The following is an 18,580-nucleotide window of genomic DNA, read 5'->3' as shown; positions in this document are numbered from 1 at the left end:
GTATACTGGGGTCTTTTTTTGTTCTCGGTATGATGTACAAGGTTTCTTCTAATCCCTCTTTCTCTAAATATTCTACGAAAAGTCTGTGAGTACAGAAGGGAAGTAAGTGAATTCTCCTATGAGGATGTTATGTGTTGTATTTACAATGTGAGATTGCTGGTCTTTTTTGCTCATGCTGGTGAGGACAAGCTATCTGTGCTAATTCATCTTCTTCTCATTCTACAAAAAGGCAGTGAGTACAAAACGGAAACAAAGTAAAAATCGCTATGATCATAGCTTTGCTTGATACTTACTCGTTGTTGTGATTGATGGTCATATATTAAAATTGGCTATTTTTAAATCAGATGGTTAATTCAGATTTTCTTAAAGGACTGTTATAATTATTATGCAAGTCATTAGCTGTATTGCTCTTTTTCTATACAAAGCTTTCTCTTTTTTCAAAACTGTCGGAAGTTTCTTTTGTCTAGTAGGCAGAGAATTGAAACTCTGTCAGGTATATGTCTCCCGTCGACGGAAAGGCGGCACGGAAAGGAAAGCCAAGCTGTATGGTATTTTTGGCATCTCAATGTATCAAGGGAGATAAGTGTTTTCTTGGGAAGCAGAGAAACGGTTCTCTGGAGGTCCCCAGGGGAGGTTGGGACACAAAGAGAGAGGAAGAGGGGTCAGGCCCTATCAATTCCTGACTGGTGGAGTAATAGAGTTAGCTGGAGATAAGCTTAGAGCGAATTCAAGCTAGTGGGGGCTATTTGCTTTCCCTGTAAATCTTTAGTTGCTTTAGCAAAATTGCTTTGCCCAAAATAAACCCTAATCATCATGACACATCTTTCCTCCATGTTTTTTGTGTTGTTTTTTTTAAACAGTAACACTTCAAAGAGGATCTGCAAGCAGTTTGGACATCACAACCATGATCCTCTGCTGGGAAGGGAATGGGATAGATTTGAACTTGGAAATGGTTCCTGATTTTGATTGTGTTTAGGAGAGCCCCTCATCCTGGGGGCAGAAAAGAACTGCTCCTGCCATGGTCGCACACACCTAACAACAACTGAGAGTGAAATTAACAAGGATGCCAGAAACTGCTCCTAACTCTGGGCACTGAACTGCACAGGGAACAGTTGAGTTTAAACTGTTCTTTTGCAGGCAGCAACAGCAGGCATCCCAGCCAGTCTATAGCAAGCTAGAGCCTAGAGGAGAACTCCTGCTGGGGGGAATGGGGAGGAATGCAGAGCCTTGTCTGCAGCCTGGCTGGAGGAGGGGGAAGGAGGAGATGAGAAACCAATGTGACAGTGAGTTTTCCTCTTCTACCTGCTTTTATTAGCTCAGGATCTAAGCTGTGCAGCCAAAAGCTTGTATTTCTTGTGTATATTAGTAGGAGAGATCCCCTCATCCCCGGGGGCAGACAGGGACTGCCCCTGCCATGGTCAAACACACCCTCCCCTCGACCACCTCCCCCCAGCTACTGTTAGTGAAATTAACAAGGAGGCCAGAAACCTAGCCCTGAGGGCTGAACCATCAGGGAACAGTTGAGTTTAAACTATTTTTATGCAGGGAGCACGCTTCTCTCTCCCTCCCTCCGTCAGTCTCCTTTTCTTACCAGTCCTCCGTACTGGCACATACCAGCTTACTTTCACCTCTGAGGCACACATACATAGAGTGGGACTCTCCTTCCCATCAGTGCACAGCTGCACCATGTTAGCAGGCAGGCATGCTGCCTGCCCTACTCTGGGCCATCCATCTTAGTAACTGGCAGCCTCCCAATCTGTGCAGAGGGAGTGGCTCTCCATCAGAGATGCTGGAACAGGAATGGGCCAGGGAACCATGGCCCCATCACTTTTAAAAGTGGGAGGCTGAGTGACGGGGGGAGCGGTGGAGAGGAGCAAGCAGAGGCTGTGGTCTTGGGGGGGGAGAGTTGGCACAGGAATTGGGCCTTGCAGGAAGAGGCGGCACAAGGGAGGGGGCTCAGGGAGAAGGGGTGGTGCAAGAGCAGGGCCTTGGAGGGACAGGTTAACACAGGGGGCAGGGACACAGTTCTGGCACTAATGGTCCCCCACTTTTAGGGAGCCTCTGCCACTCCTGCTGTCCATTCTCCAGGTACTGCTGCATCCCAGCCAACCAGCCAGTGAAGGGGGAGGGTGTCCAGACACCACTAAGTCACCTTCTCTAGGGAGCCCACCAGGACATGCCATCAGAAATCAACAGTGCTGAGAAACTCTTGCCTCTGAGCCTACATTTTGTCTAAAGGATGCAGCTCTTCAAACATGGTTTCCCCTCGGGCTGTCTGGACTTGTTCTCTCCAGAGACCCCTCATGCCTGCTCCCTCCTACCTTGTCTATCTCACAAGTGCTGGAGATGGTGTAGACCAAAATACTTCTCCAGCAAAGGGAGGAGTGTGGGATGGAAAGACACACACACACACACAACTCCCACTAGCCATGCTTCAATGCCTTTGTGATGCTAGCAGACCAAGTGTCAGCTCATGCCAAGGCCCCCAGGTCTCACTGAACATTGAGAGATGCATAGCTGGAAACCATTTTGGCTCACCTGTGGGTTAACACTGTTAGAACAGGTTAGATTTATAAGAATGTGTTTAGTCTTAAATAAATGCTTGTAGGACACTGCATGTATTATTCTTTCTTATAATAACGGTATTCCGTGTTACAAGGTAATATTTGTTCTGTAACTATAAAATCTGTTCTCTGAAACTGTAAAGCCCCACAGACAGGAGAGACGCATTACTAAGTGTGAAATACTAGGTTACTACAAAAGGTGTCATCTCCTCTCCAACAAAAAAAGGCCCATAGATGCTAGACAAACCATTGTAAAACATCAGACACAAAAGACTTTGTTGATTGCTTTCTTCCCCTCCTCCTCCTCCCTGCCCCTGAAGATGAAATGTGCATAAACACTCATCCCATCAGTTTCAGCTCTGGGAGAAGGGAAAAAAAAATCCCTGTCAAGAATAAACTGTTATCCCTATGCTGCTTGGATATCAGGGAGAGGGCAAGACTTCCAAACATAAGCAAGGGATCCCCAGATATTTAGCCTAGGTTAGCCCTAAAGGACACAGAGAGCCTGCACATTAGCAGCTTCGATTACTTTTTGGAAGCTATGACTGTAACTCATTGGTGGGTGCATGTTTACCCACTTTAACCTTGTAAATAACAATTATTTCTTTTTCTTAGTTAATAGATCTTTAACTAGTTTATTATAGGATTGGCTACAAGCATTGTCTTTGGTGGTGAGGTACAATTGACCTGGGATAAGTGACTGGTGCTTTGGGACTGGGAGTAACCTGAATATTCTGGTGATTTGGGGGGTAAGGGGCCATCTATCACAAGGGCAAGTTTGCGTGGGTGGCCAAATAGATCAGAGTGCCCAAGGGGACTGACTGTGACTCTATGTTAAGGCTGTTCTAGTGCTTGAGGAATTCACACATGATACTTAACTGGTGAAATCTAAGTATAGCACTCACAACCAGTTGGGGGTTTCTGCCCTGAGACTGAGCCACTCCAAACAGCTTGACACCTTTCACTCACAAAGGACACACGAGAATCCCCTCAAAAATACTAACTGGCCTGCTGGGCATTCTCCTTTCCCAACACAGGATCATCAACACAAATCTTCAGAAATCAAGAGTTAGACCCCAAAAATCATGAGACTAGCACAAAAAAACCCAAGAGACTGAAAATCACTCAATTGCCTTGTTTGTTGCCTGTCTACTGATTTTTTGTTTTTTTTTATCATGAGGGGCAAGTCACTTGGCCTCAATTTGTGTCTCCTCATCTCAGGGTCAAAATCCAACCATAATTACATACATACGTACACCCACTTTCCCTTGCACTCCCTTCTGCTTCCTGACCCCCACCTTTCCCTGCACTCCCCAATCTGCCTCCTGGCCCCACCATTCCCTGCATCCCCCATGCCTTCCCCTGCAGCTCCCCAATCTACTGCCTGCAGCCCACCTTCCTCTGCACCCCCACATTCCTCTGACTCCTGTCCCATACGCTAATACAATCCCTGTCCTCTGCTATTCCTCAGTCCCAGTTCATGTGCCTTCACATGGTGATAAAGGATTCACATCTACACTGCAAAAAAAATCCTTGCAGCAGCATCTTAGAACCCGGGTCAACTGACTGAGGCTTGCATAATGGGCTAAAAATATCAGTGTAGACATTCAGGCTTAGGCCAGGTTTCAGAGCCCAGGCTCCATGTCTATACTGCAATTTTTAGCCCCATAACACAAGCCTGCAAAGGACAACTAGGCTAGTAAAAGCCAGGGTGAGACCATGTGCTTGTGGGCTGGCTACTGGTTCAGGGCTCTGAATCAAAGCTACACAGCACAAAGGCATCCTTCATTACAGGACGGAACCCGTTACTGGTCTGGGTGATCCCCAAACATCACACCTCCCTTCCCAGGAGTCCTTGGTGAGAGGCCTAGAGTTCCCATAGTCCTTTTGGATTACAAATCCCAGCATGCCTTGGTCCTGGGCAGCACCAGAAACAGGCAGATGCTAGGCCTGAGTCCTGCCTTAAAGCCAGAGCTCCCTATCACACACTTGTGAACTGAGTGAGTTCAATGGATAAGTCACTAAGCCAACAAACATGAAATCCCATCATTCCGTATGCAGACTGTAGCCACACTGACAACAGAGCCAGTGACAGGGAACCTTGTGGGTAGGGTTATCAACAGGCCACTGTAATGAACATTCCTTAGTTTAAAAAGAAATGACTCTCCCATACTAAATCAGTACAAAACACCTTTTATCCTGTACTTTAACCATGAGGTTGCAAGTTACCCATGGTTCAAAATGTGCAATGCCACTCAAATTTGCCAGAGGGGTAGCCAGGCCAAATTTGAGTGACATTGCAACCCCATGCGTTAGGTCACATCACCACTCAAATTTGCACTCCCTTACCATCTATAGAAATCTGAGTTAGACCAGCAGCTCTTCATGCGTGATGGTAGGTGGCAGGATGGGGGACATGTGGAGAAATGGGGGTCTCTCTGCAGGGGCTGGGAGTCTATGTTCTGCTTGGCTGGGTTAGGGGCTGCTCTAAGTAATTTTGGGCCAGTCCCTGTGTGATGCCTCAATGGTTGCCTGGCTGAGGCTTCAGGTTCCATTGGGAGTGGGTCAGCACAGACCTCAGGATGCAGCGCTTGAGACTCTGAGCCAACAGTGTTGCTCTTAGAGATGGGTGAGGGGCCAGGCCAGGCAGAGGGGGCTGCTGGAGGGCATGCAGGGTCAGAGGTCCATGGGAAGCGGGATTCCCCTGAGCACGAGGCCCTGCCCTCGCACCACCCCTTCTCCTTGAGCCCCCGCCCTCGCTCCTCTCTTCCCCCTTCCTCTGTGAGTGGGAGAAGTACAGAAGGGCTCAGTCATTGGCCCCCTTTATTCTCCTCAAGCAGCAGCCACGCTCCCCTGGCAGAGAGCATCGGGGTGTAGTCACAAGTCATTTGCTTTCAGCACCAGCTACCTTCTCATTGGGATGGAGTAGGATCTTCCAGCCTCACAGGGGTTGGGGAACTGTGAGGAGCAGGTTTCCTCTCCCTGTTTTAAAACGACTCTTCCACTTTAACCTTTCCTGTGTTCACCAGGGCTGCAACAGTGACCAGAGAGCAGAGGGATCTGGGGGGCCTGCCCCTGCTAATGAGGGAACTCTTCACCCTCACACACATAACACTTTCTCCTTACTCCAAGCGCTGATGTCTCCAGCGTTCTCTTGCTGTATAGTTTCTCCCAGTGCAACTCCTCCTGTTCGTTGCAGATGTCAGTCATTCCCAGCCATTTGAGCATTTCTGTTTCCCATTTTGGACACAGGAGGTTGTCTGGCCAGAGCAGTGATGTACATTACGATTTCCATGTGGAGAAAGCTGCTATAGGCAGAGTGCATCACTGCACCAAAGGCACATTATCTCACTGAGGCAGGGAGGGAGATGGTTTGACCAATTATAGTGAGTCAGTGGCAGAGTTAAGGAGAATCCAGAGGCCCCTCATGCCTGGTCTGGCGGGACTCCACTGCACATTGTGCACCATCCTCTCTCACGCATTCCACCCCGTGGCAGACGAGAACTGAATAATGCATGTGGCCATTCTGGGATCTCTAAAGCATGGCACTTGCCCTGCAGAGCCCAGTGGGGCCTGCAGTCTCTGTCATCACCTAGACATGCGGTGCATGGAAACAGGTCCCAGCCTGTGCTGCTCCCTGGATCAGAGCAGCCTGGCTATGGCACATGCTGGGACTTGTAGCTCAAGTAGAGGGCAGCTGGCCTCTGTTTCCATTCTGGCACGACAGAGGAGTGGGTGGACCAAATATGAGTGGTGGTGTGACCCCGTAGTTGGAAGTGTACGTGCACAACCTGATGTCATGGAATCGGCCATCCAGATCGCCATCCACGAGTGCCAGCGCCAGTTCCAGGACCAGTGCTGGAACCGTTTCAGCCTTGAAACCAAGAACAAGACCCCTTATGAGAGTATCATCTTCAGCAGAGGTAAGGGCCAGAAAGCCTTCCTCCTCCTCCTCCCAGTCTCTTGGGGCAGTGCTTCTCATGGTCATCTTCTCACTACAGCTAAATACAGCACCCAGGCACACTGTGGGAGGCTCTCACCCATGCCCAGTGCAGTCCCTTCCATGACTGACCAGGCCAGGGAGCCCCAGTGCAGTGACATGGCTGGGAGCTAGAGAGTCGGGTGGAACCACAGGCTCTGTCTGTGTCCAGCAGCCCCAAAACAGAATCCTCTTTACATTCACTACAGACGAGCCCTTCCTCTTCACCACACACTTCAGTTTCTCTGACCATCCTTTTCATTTCCTAAATCCCACTTATGCCCAGTGCCTGCTATTCCATAGGATCCCAAGCTTCCTTCAGACTCCAGCCTGATTTCTGCATCCCTCACTCAGCCAAAACTCTCATTGGCCACAGTGAGGCTTGTCCCAGGAAGTTCTTTGCTTCCCTCCAAAATGCAGCCAGCTCTGTGGGACATAGCAACTGTTTTGCAGCAATGGTACACAACAATTTAGGACAGGACGTGAACAGGAACATTGTTATCCAATAGGAACTGCAGGGAAGGAGGTAGATTTAGGGGGGACCAAATGTAATTCTATACACTGGAAGTGGATGAATACCCCAACTCATCATCTCTCGGCTCAGTTTCTGCAACTCTGTATCCAGGGATGGAGCCACCTGCCTGGAGAAAGCTCCACTGGGTCCAGATGCAGCAGCCTGTCTGCCTTGTTATACACATAGGGAACTTGAGATGGTCTGGACCTAAAGAGAAAAAAATGAAAAGACTGTATAGATACAAATGTTAATGGGAAGAAATATACAACTGGGTAAAACCTGTCAACAGTGATTCTGGTAAAGTCTTTTGTACTTTGTGCCAGCGTGGATTCACTATTGAGCATGGTGGCAAAACTGACATGAGGCAGCATGCAGCAATCAACTGGACATAATAAAAGCATACAGGCCAAATGTGGGACAAACATCAGAAAATTCTTTGACTCTTCAAACTCCATGACTGCCAAGGGGGTGGCTATGGAACTTATGAACATCTTCACCCGTGTTGAGGTGCCCCAGGAAATCTTGACAGATCAAGGGACAAACTTTATGTCCTAGATGATCAATGATTATGTCTGCCAGTTACTCAAAATTAAGACCTAAAGAACATCTGTATACCACCTCCAAACAGATGGCCTGGTACAGCGTTTTAACCGAACCCTAAAAACAATGCTCTGAAGGTTTGTTCTGACAGATGTCTGGCATTAGGACCAGCTGCTCTCGCCTCTCTTGTTCGCAGTCCAGGAAGTACCCCAGTCTTCCACTGGCTTCTCACCATTTGAGCTTTTATATGTGAGACAAACCCGGGGGATTTTAGACTTTGTGCGAGAAATGTGGGAAGAGCAACCATCCTGAGCTAACAACTTGGTACAGTATGTTTTAAACCTGAGGGAGAGGCTTGAGGCCCTAGGCTTGTTTGCCAGGGAGAACCTCCTACATACCCAGGATACCCAGGAAGTGGCCTATACTAAAAGGGCGTGTCTCCAGGAATTTCAGCCCGGTGACCGGGTGCTGCTATTGTTGCCCAGTACAGAATCAAAGCTCCTGGCCCACTGCCAAGCACTCTATGAGGCGATCTGACATGTAGGGCAGGTGAACTATGAAATCAAGCAACCAGATAAACATAAGGTACAACAAATCTACCACATGAACCTGTTAAAACCATGGTAAGCCCAGGAAGGCTCACTAACAGTGCCTTACTCACCAGAGCCTGAACTGGGCCCATAGGCCATGAAGGCCTCAACTCCAGGGGTGATCAAGATTGGAAAGCAATCTTACCCCAGAGCTGAGAGGTCAGGCGCAAAAACTGATCACTGCCTTCTTTTCCATTTTCTCAACCCGACCAGGACAGACTCACCTGATAACTCATCATATTCAGATGGACCATGCATTAAGGTCAGAGAACCCCCCAAGCCCCTCCCCCTGAAGCTTAGAGAGACCGTGAAAGCAGAACTCTGCTTGATGTTAGCGTTGGGGGGTGACCTATGGTGACTTCCACAGGTCAATGCAGTATTGAAGTTCGATGCCATGGGTTGATGAACTACTTGACCAGCTGGGAAAGGCAGAGTATATGACCACTTTAGACTTAACAAAGGGCTATTGGCAGATCCCTCTCACACCTCAGTCCATGGAAAAAAACGCTTTCTCCACCCCATGCGGGCTTTTTCAGTTCCAGACCAGGCCCTTCGTTTTGCATGGGGCTCTGGCCACAATTCAGTGGCCAATGGACCGAATTCTCCACCCCCATAGCAGGTATGCAGCTATGTACCTCAACAACGTGGTAATTTATAGTCGCGACTGGCAACACCATTTGAAACAGATGACTTTGAACCTCCAGTCCCTCCAGAAGGCCGGCCTGACAGTGAACCCTTGGGAAGAATGAGACCACCTACCTCGGGTACACATTGGAAAAAGGCTTGATCTGACTCTTCGTTAGCAAAGTTCAGGACCTCCAGCTGTGCCCCACGCCGTCCTTAAAGAAGCATGTATGCTGATTCCTGGGACTAGCCAGGTATTACTGCCACTTTATCCTAGGATTCTCCTCCATTGCGGCCCCCCTGTCCAATCTCCTCAAGAACAGGAGTCCTAAAAGAATCCAGTGGACCAGAGCCTGTGAAGAGGCGTTTCAAACTCTGAAGGCCCAGCTCTCTCATGCACCTATCTTGTACAGCCCTGACTTTGCCAAGGAGTTTTTGTTACAAAGGGATGCCTCAGACATGGGCTTAGGAGCTTTTCTATCACAGGGAGTGGGGGTGACAAACACCCCATCCTATATATTAGCAGGAAGCTATTCCCGCAAGAGGAGACCTATTCTGTAATTGAGAAAGAAGCCCTGGCAGTAAATGGGCCATGGATTCACTCCCTTATTATATTCTGGATACGCACTTCACTCTTGTTACCGACCATGCCCCCGTCTGCTGGCTCCATGCCAAGAAGGACACACATCCCCAAGTCATGAGGTGGTACCTTTCCCTCCAGCCGTTCTCCTTCTGCATCCAGCACCAGGCCAGGAGAGCCCATCTGAATGCAGATTTCTTTTCATGGGATGGTGGAGAGCAGTTGGAGGGGGAGCAGGGGGTCATGAGGTGAGGGATGTGTGAAGGAGCAGAGAGACTGCAGCCGGGCCCTGCAGGGGTTAAGTAACACCTGTGGGTTCAGCTAGCCCTGCCCTGTTATTCCTGCAACCAATGCCAGGCCTGGAGTGAGGAGAAAAGAAGGGAGCCTGGCTCAGGCAGGGGCTGACTGGCAAAGAGGCAGGAGCTGTGTTTTCCTCAGGAATTGAAATTGGGGGATGGGTGTTCAAATTTACAGGTCAGGGGTTCAGAGCCAATGAGGGGTGAGACCGTAAGAGTGAAGGCGGGCTGTATGGCACCATAGTAAAAACTGAAAAATGTTTCATGACCATTTTATTAGATTTAACTCATGTTTGAAAATCATCACACAAATTAAAGTTGGCTACTCAAGCCTCTGTGAAGCACCACATCTACATCCTTCTTGGTTTCTTATTATAATTTTGCGCAACTCTGTTAATGAACTTTTTAAATGCAGTGTGTTCATCTTTGGTGGCTTCTCCTGTGTCTGGTACTTCCATTCCTTCAACTGATATGCTCATTAGTTCATTCACATGATCAGGCAGAAGGCGACTTCTATCAGAATACAAAATTCTATTCAGTGATGAAAAAGAATGCTCAACTGTAGCTGTTGTGACTGGGAGTAGCAAGAGATGAATTCCTCCTTCTTTCATCCCAGGAAACAGAACACAAAGATGGGGTCGAGCCACTAGTGGTCATAAAAAAGAAGTTGAAGTAAAATCTTCATTCATTCATCGTATGATATTCCACTCTGTGTTCAAATTCTCTATTCTGTCCTGAGTACATGGAAGCCCCATTGCTGGTAGTGCCTCTCTCCACTCAACTGTTGGTGTTTTATAGGACAAGGATCTGTAAAAGCTACGTAGAGGTTGAGTAGAATCTAGAGTCGCTGTTGTAGATTTTTACGAATCAAGTCTGTGTACTTTTTCAGTTGTCTTAACAAACACCTTTTGTCTTCTTCACTTAAGGATTCAATATTAATGCCTTCATTAGTCAACTTCCAGACTGAAGTTTTTGCTTCTTCCAGTACTTTTTTCAATGGATGACTCTCTGATTGATCCAAATGTAGCTTCTATTGCTGAACAAAAATTTACTACTGTTGTAGCAGATGCCTGGACAGCATTGTTTAATGACCCAAGTGGTTTCAACAGCAGACTTACAAGAGAGAGAATGGTCTTCTCTGAATGTAGTAGCAAAAGTAATCCACCAGCCTCACTACTTAGATCCATATCATCTTGGTAGATATTTTCCAAAGTCAGTAATAACGGCTGGAGTAATTTTCAGACAACAGCCAAGGATCGCTCATGAGAAAGCCAGATGGTTTTCCCAGATTGGACTAATTTGAACTTTAGTCTCAGTGTATCTTCTATATTTTCCAAGATAGTCAGTCTTTTTGGACTCTTGCTGAAATACAAATATAATGAAGACATTGAATTTATAGCTTTTAAAATGTCTTTTGAAGAATCTGCAGCTTGTATTAGCGCAAGTTGGAGTAGATGCCCTCTGCAGTGTGTATAGGAGAGATAAGGGTTACATTTTTCTCTGAGCAAAGCTTGTACTCCACCATGTCTTCCAGAGCAGCTCCATCACATGCACAAGCAGCCATCTGTTTAGGGTCCAGCTGAAAAGCATTTAACTCTTCTAAGATGTGGGTTGTCACAGATGCAGCCAATATGTCTTCTATAACTTGAGCGTCTAGAAATGCATCTACTGGCCTACCACTGACATCAAGATAATGTACACAGTGACTTAATACTTGATACCCATTTGCATCAGTGCATTCATCAGCCATGTATGCAAATATTTTGAATATGGTGAGAGAGTTCTTCACTTTTTCAACTGTTGTCTTTCACTGTTGCACCACATGCTCCTAGCCAGTCAGTTGAGTTTCTTGCAGAAAGATAGTGAGCATTTGCTGGTCTTGTTCGGAACCAGTTCAACTTCAGGATGAACAAGTGACAATGTACTTAACATTGGCCTCCAGTCTGTAGTGTGTGGTATCTCTTGCTCAAATAGGAAGTATGATGCCACAGCCATATTTGTTCACATGAACTGTGTTGTGTCTTCAGCATTCTTAACAGCCTCATTAACACTCACCAGTGTTGTCCTTGGTCAGCGGAGACTCAGAGTTCAGAAGTGCTTTCATATGAGTTCACCTCCCAGGTGGGGGCAAGAAGTTATTTTGCTCGTTCCTCCCACTGCTCACTGTTTGCCCTGGTCACTGTTGTTCGTTGTGCCACCATTCACTCCATCGCTCTGTTGCCAATGGCCCTGTGCCATCACCTTCTGCTGTCACTTGCTACTGTGACCTCTGTGAGTTGGTCTTTTGAGGTTCCACCCAGCTCTCAGTGATTTCACCTGAGCTCTTAGCGGGGGGAACCTTGTTCTAGTGCAGACTGGGCCATCTCTTCCATAGAAACACTGTCCCACAGCAGGTTTAAGCACTTAGACCTGATTATCAGTGATTTCAGCTGTAGTGCTTGTAACGGTGCACCCCATAAGGCTTTATAAAAATATGCTTATAGATGTATATATAACATAACTAGAATATGGTTTATGCTACATAGGCCATGTAACAAATCTTAGTAAAGGTTATGATCTACTAAATCTATTCATCCTATTTGTATGCATGTATCATTTTTGTATTCCAAGTTAATAATATTTTATGTGTACTGGCTTAATTTTTAAGTAGCCTTTGTAAAGCATTTGGTCAGCTTCTTAAGAAAGAAATGTGCAAATTAAGTGCCAAATCAAGAAGTACTTAAGGAACAACGAATCTTGGAAGGCTCCAATCCACACAAGAAGTCTATATGAGAACGTTCAGGTAGCAGGTAAGCAATGGCTGCTGCCTGTAAAAACTGAGTCATGCATGGACATGTAACTTGCCCATGTGACTCCAAAACTCCATCTTGGAGATGGACTTTGAATAGGAGAGAGGAGGGGGTCGCCACCCACAAGAGAAAGTCTACTTAAACCGCTGAGACACTCTTCCATTTGGTCTTCAGCTGGCTCAAGAGATAGCCTCTCCACCTCCAAGGATACCTAAAAAACCCCAAAAACCTAAAACAAACAACAGTAACTATAGGGGGTGTAAGTAATTGCTGGACCCAGACTAGAAAAAACCTAGTCTGTTAAAAAAAAGGCTTACTGAAATTCCTCTAAGGGTGAAGTTTTTATCTGTACTCAGTTTTCTTACTGTATTAAATTCAGACTTGCATGTTTTATTTTATTTTACTTGATAATTCACTTTGTTCTGTCTGTTACTACTTAAAACCACTTAAATCCTACTTTCTGTATTTAATAAAATCACTTTTTACTTATTAATTAACCCAGAGTATGTATTAATACCTGGGGAAGGGGAGGGCAAATAACTGTGCATATCTTTCTATCAGTGTTACAGACAGCAAACAACTTATAAGTTTACCCTGTATAAGCTTTATATGGGGTAAAACAAACTTATTTGGCATTTGAACCCCATTGAAAGTTGGGCATCTGAGTGTTAAAAACAAAACCACTTCTTAAATGACTTTCAGTTAAGTCTGCAGCTTTGGGGCAAGTGGTTCAAACCCTGGGTCTATGTTGAAGCAAACTGGCATGTCTGACTCAACAAAACAGGGTGCTAAAGTCCCAAGCAGGCAGGAAAAGCAGGGGCAGAAGTAGTTTTGGCATATCAGTTGGCATTTCCCAAGGGAGTTTCTGTAATCCAACCTGTCACAAGGGTCACTTAACAAAACAAAAGACTACCTATGAAGCCTAATCAGCTCTGCCTTTAAACAGTGGAGAGGGGTACCTGCTCTCTTGATGCCCTCAATCAGCACAGGCTAAGTACAGTTCTACTGCTTTTTACTCATAGAATAAGAACAACAACATTTAATTTCCCCCCCTTCTGCATTCAAGTGATTTGTAACCCAACCCCAGCCAAAATCTATCACTTAGGCAACACAGCTTTGTTTGCTGGATACCTAGGTAGATGGTGTGAATGTAAATACAATCTCATCCTGAAGCCTTTCCCCCCAGCAGGAGCGGCTCTAGGTTTTTTGCTGCCCCGAGCAAAAAATATTTTTGACTGCCCCCACCCCAGCCCTGGACTCCCCTCTCCTCTCCCTGTACTCCCCTGTTGCCCCAGACCTGGGTTCTCCCACCCACCCTACCACCCCAGCGCTGGGCTCCCCCCAAACCTGCACCCTCCTGCTGTCCCAGCCCTAGGTAACTGGTAACTTGCTCCCAGGGCAGGTCATTCAGCAGGAATTTTGGATGTGCGCAGAACACAGACAGGATTGGTTCCCATATGGTTACAGAACTGCAGTAAAGTGGAACAATTTTCAGCTTGTGTGATTGGAGGATATCTGGATGCATATTATAAAACTGTCCTACATAAAGGAGGAAAAGTTGAGCTGCCTTTATTATTCTTTTGTACCACTCTTTGTTTCTATGGGGAATTTGCCAATGCAATATCGTCTTCTTTTTAAACAAATAAAACTAAAAAAAAAAACAAAAAAAAGGCAATGGCTGTTGAAAATAGCAGTTCCAGTTCTAAAAACCATTGAGCATTTCTTGCTCAATTTTATCCTACTTTTTCTACAGCAAGTTTCAGTGGATCAGTATATTTGATTTGGGAGAAATGAAGTAACAGCTGCCCGAATTGAGCTTGAGCACTCTTGAATTTTGAGGGTGTTCAAATGTGGAAGGCAGGTGCTAGATTCCCTTTCTGAATATTAGCTAAATCTGGAAAGGAAAAGTCAATTTCTGCTTCCCTGGCTCAGAAGTGGAAATCCTCCTACGTGCCTGGTAACTGTATCTAAAGCTGCCCAGGTCCAGAGCCTCCCCTTCCTTACATTTCATTTTAAATTCTAGTGGGATCCATGTACCTCCCTTGCTAGGCTTCAGATAGAGAGGGGCACTGTCCATTTAGTTCACCCAATTCCTTCTTTGGGGGCTGCAAGGTGAGGTCACACCAGTATCCCTAATCCAGTCTGGGGAAGCCTTTTGAAGGGGATATCTGGGGCAAAGCCTTCCACTCCTTGGGCACACTTGTTCCCCATTCACAGTGCCACCCCTTTCCACTCACAGCAAACTGCTGCATGGCTCAGCTACCTCACTCCCTGCCCCTCCCTTGCCTGTTGATAGAGGCCAAGGGATTGCTGGGAAATGTAGTTCTTTCCCTGCTCCAGGGCTGGCTCTATAGGCAGGGAGCTAGGCAAGGAACTACAGCTCCCAGGGTTCTGTGGGTTCTCAGCTCCCATCCTGGATCCCCAACTGCTCCGTGGCTCCGCTTCTGTAGGATTATGAGAGGGGAGGAAGTGAGTTTAAATTAAAAAAAAAAAACGGATGGCTGGAATGACGCACCCTGCAAATGTGCTGCCTCTAGCACCCGTTTGTTTTACAGGTGCTTAGAGTCGGCCCTGCCCCCTAGTCCACAGCTCATCACTAGCTGTCAGGGAAAGCTCATTTAGACTTTGCTTACAAATCATCATTTGAAATTATTAGGTTGGCCAACATCACTGAAACGAATGCACTGACATTGTTATAAAAACAAAAGCTGTATACGGAAGCTAATCTGTGTTCATACTTTTCAAATCTATTATACTTTTTCAGATACACGTATTTTGTCATACACTTTATATGCTTTTAAAGTATGCATTGTTTCAATTTCCATTCAAATATCCAAACAATCACTAAATTGGCAACACTGCATGTAACTAGTTCACAAAACTGGGGAAGGGGGATGTTAGTGAAACTCAGGGGGGGCGTGTAGGGAAATCCCTTGGCAAGAGCTCTCTGTATACCTGCGTGAAGGTTCAGACCAGCAACCTGCCTGTCAATGCAGCCACTAGAGGCAAGGAAATCTTCCCCTGCCAAGGGGAACCTACAGATAAACCCCAACTGTGGGGCAACTAGACTAGTCCCATTACAGCCCCCCAACCAATGATCTAGTTACTAGGCTCCCTGGCCACTGAGGACCCTATCACAGAGGGTAATATAATTAATGCAAATCAACATGAGTTTATAGAAAATAGAATCTGTCAAACTAACTTGCTTTTTTTATGAGATTACAAGTCTGGTTGATAAAAATAATAGTGTTGATGTAGTACACTTAGATGTCTGTAAGGTGTTTGACTTGATACTTCATGACATTTTGATTAAAAAACTAGAACTATATAAAATTAACATGACCAATTAAATAGATTAAAAGCTGACTGACAGTTCTCAAAATGTAATTGTAAAGGGATAATCATCATCAAATGGGAGAGTTTCTAGTGGAGTCCAACAGACCAGTGCAGATTGTGCAGAGTGTGTGACCTCATCCTGAGGGATCACCCCACCTATGATGGAACCCTGAATGACTTGTTTTACATTGGGGCAGCACTTGTCCGGCTCATCCAGCCACTAAGGTCTCACTGAATTGTAGGTGTGACTGTCTGGGTGGGAAGGAAGGAAAGGCTCCTCGCTTGTCACTTTTTGTTAGTTCTTAACAAAGTGAGGCGGGGGGCAGCGAGGGCACAGGGCCCCCATCCTAATGGGGGGGGGGGTTTAGGACACAGGCCTCCTCATCCTATCTAATGCAGTGGGGGGCGGAGCACAGAGCTGCCCATATCCTAGCTAACATAGCGTGGGGTGTGGGTGTGTGACAAGGCCTTGGGAAGGCCAGGGGGCATCAGGGCTGGGAGCGCTAGGGGTGGCAGCGATGACTGGGAACCATGAGAGGAGAGAGGACCAGGACTTCTAGGGGTGGGGGACTCTAGAGAGCAGGAGGGGCTGGGGTACTGGGGCTAAGGGACCTTGAGCGGGCCCGGGGGGTCCAGATACCTGGGCTAGTTTGGGACTTTAGGGAGTGGAGGAAGCTGGGCATACCAGGGCTGGGGGGCCAGGTTACTAGAGGCTGTAAGGGCAGAAGGGCTGGGGTACCAGGGCCAAGGTGGCTCTAGGGGGCAGGGGCCAGGCCAGGGATATGGGAGCTGAGGGCTCTAGGGGGTCTGGGTTATCAGTGGAGTCTAAGGGATGGGGTACCGTGCTGGAGGTACTAGGGGGCAAGGAGCTGGGGCTGGGGGGTTCTAGGGAGCAGGCAGCTGGGTTACCAGAGGGCTCTAGGGGGTGGGGGGACTGGGTCTAAGGGGTTAGAGATGGGGGGTTACTAGGGAATGGGGGACCAGGGTGGGGGCTCACGCTGGGATACCGGGGAGGGGAGCTCTAGGGGCAGGGGACTAGGTACCTGGTGTGGGGGGGCTCTGAGGGATGGGGTCACTAGGGGGTGGGAGCCAAGCCAGGAATACCAGGAGGAGGACATAAGGGGCAGGGTTACTAGGAGCTCTAGGGGGCAGGGGACCAAGCCAGGGCTGGAGGTGGGTTACCAGGGCCTAGGGGTGGGTGGGCTCTAGGGAGCATGGGGCCCGAGTTACCAGGGACTCTAGGGGCAAGGGTTAAGCTAGGATACCTCGGAGAGGCCTCTAGGAAGTGAGGGCGGCTCTAGGGTCAGGGGCAGGTTACCAGGAGTTTCTAACTTCTAGGTGGGAGGGAATATCTGGGGTTGGGGGCTCTGAGGAGCGATTACCACGATCGGAGGGCGGGGGGCGCTCAGGGCGCGTGCCGTTTCCAGGAAACGGGGAGGGACGACCAGGATACGCGAGGAGGCTCTAGGGGTGAGGACCGGGTTAACAGAGGGCTGTAGGGGCGGGGCCGGGGCACCTGGGGTGGGGGTGGGGGTCTAGTGGACATGGGACCGGGTTACGAGGGGACGGGGGTACCTGGGGTGGGCGGGCTCGAGGGGACGGGGGACCGGGTTACCAGGGGACGGGAGAGCCGAGCCGAGCCGAGGATACCCAGGAGTGGGGGCTTTAGGGGCCGGGCAGGCGGGTTACCAGGGAGCTCTAGGGGGCGAGGGCTGACCCGGGATACTCGAGGGGAGCTCTAAGGGTGGCCCTGCCCCAGCTCCCGCCCCCTCCCCCGCCGGTACCTGCGGCAGCACAACCCGCGGGACTTCTGACACCGCGTTTCCCGGCAACGGTCTCCATGGTGACCGAACCAATGCACAAGTGACTCAGGAGACCCGCCCCTTCCCACAGCCCGTCCCACTCCACGTCCCACCCCCACCAACTTCTACATAACCCCCCACCGTAACACCCCATACACCCCAACAGCTGTACACCCCACCCCCAATCTCGCCTACATACACTTATTCCCCCCACACCACATACCTCCCACCCCACATGCCTCCTGCCCCATACACCCCAATGCCTCATACATCCCCACATACTACCCTGTCCAGCTGGGGCGTGTCATACGTGGTCCCTTTTGGCTTTGGAATCCAAGAATTCTGTTGGGCACTGGGCCTCTGCCAGCCAGTGCTGCAATCTGCAGATCCATGGGAACTGCTTGGAGGAGACTTTGGGACCTAAAGGGGCCAGGAAAATTTCCTGTAACCATATAAGTCAGTCTAAGCGGTCTAACCCAACCTAGTTTTAATGCCAGTAGGAGGAGAGCAGCCATTTTTAAAAGGGGGTGGGGCGGGGGGACAACAAGAAACCTAACTATTCCCAACATCACAAGCAACCTGAGAGAGAGGAAGTCTGTTATATTCATGTTCTTGGGTTCTATGCTGGCACTAACACCTACATTGTCAGCAGTCCATGAGACTAGAAGTGGAGCTTGGGTGATGGTGTCACTTGTCCACTGCGATTTGAACTGATATCTCCAAACTCATTTCTAGACTGAATCAGACACAGTTATTTATTCAGTGAAATCAGCATATGTTTGCAAATTGACCACAGGCAGTTTATGATGGAATGACAATAGAATTCATAGCCACAAGGTGTCACTGAGACCAAGAGCATAGCAGGATAAAAAAGCATTTAAAAATGTACATGGATTAGGAGACCATCCAGATTTACAATTGTAAGCATTAAAAAGCAGGCATGAGTTTTGGAAAAGGGCTAAACCA

At 47.9% G+C, this 18,580-nt stretch overlaps 1 protein-coding gene across 1 annotated transcript in view; it reads right to left on the bottom strand.

Moving 5' to 3' along the window:
- Window positions 1-17,680, bottom strand: part of NME9 (NME/NM23 family member 9) — a 40,337-nt gene extending 22,657 nt beyond the window's left edge. The window contains exon 1 of the mRNA XM_032763617.2: window positions 17,597-17,680. The gene's annotated coding sequence lies outside the window, so the exon portion shown is untranslated. The remainder of the gene's footprint in view (window positions 1-17,596) is intronic.
- Between the last annotated feature and the right edge of the window lie 900 nt (window positions 17,681-18,580).

The sequence above is a fragment of the Chelonoidis abingdonii genome, chromosome 8 (assembly GCF_003597395.2).
Source record: "Chelonoidis abingdonii isolate Lonesome George chromosome 8, CheloAbing_2.0, whole genome shotgun sequence".
Lineage (NCBI taxonomy): Eukaryota > Metazoa > Chordata > Testudines > Testudinidae > Chelonoidis > Chelonoidis abingdonii.
Note: the sequence above shows the minus strand (reverse complement) of the source record. Positions and strands in the feature narration are given on the sequence as shown.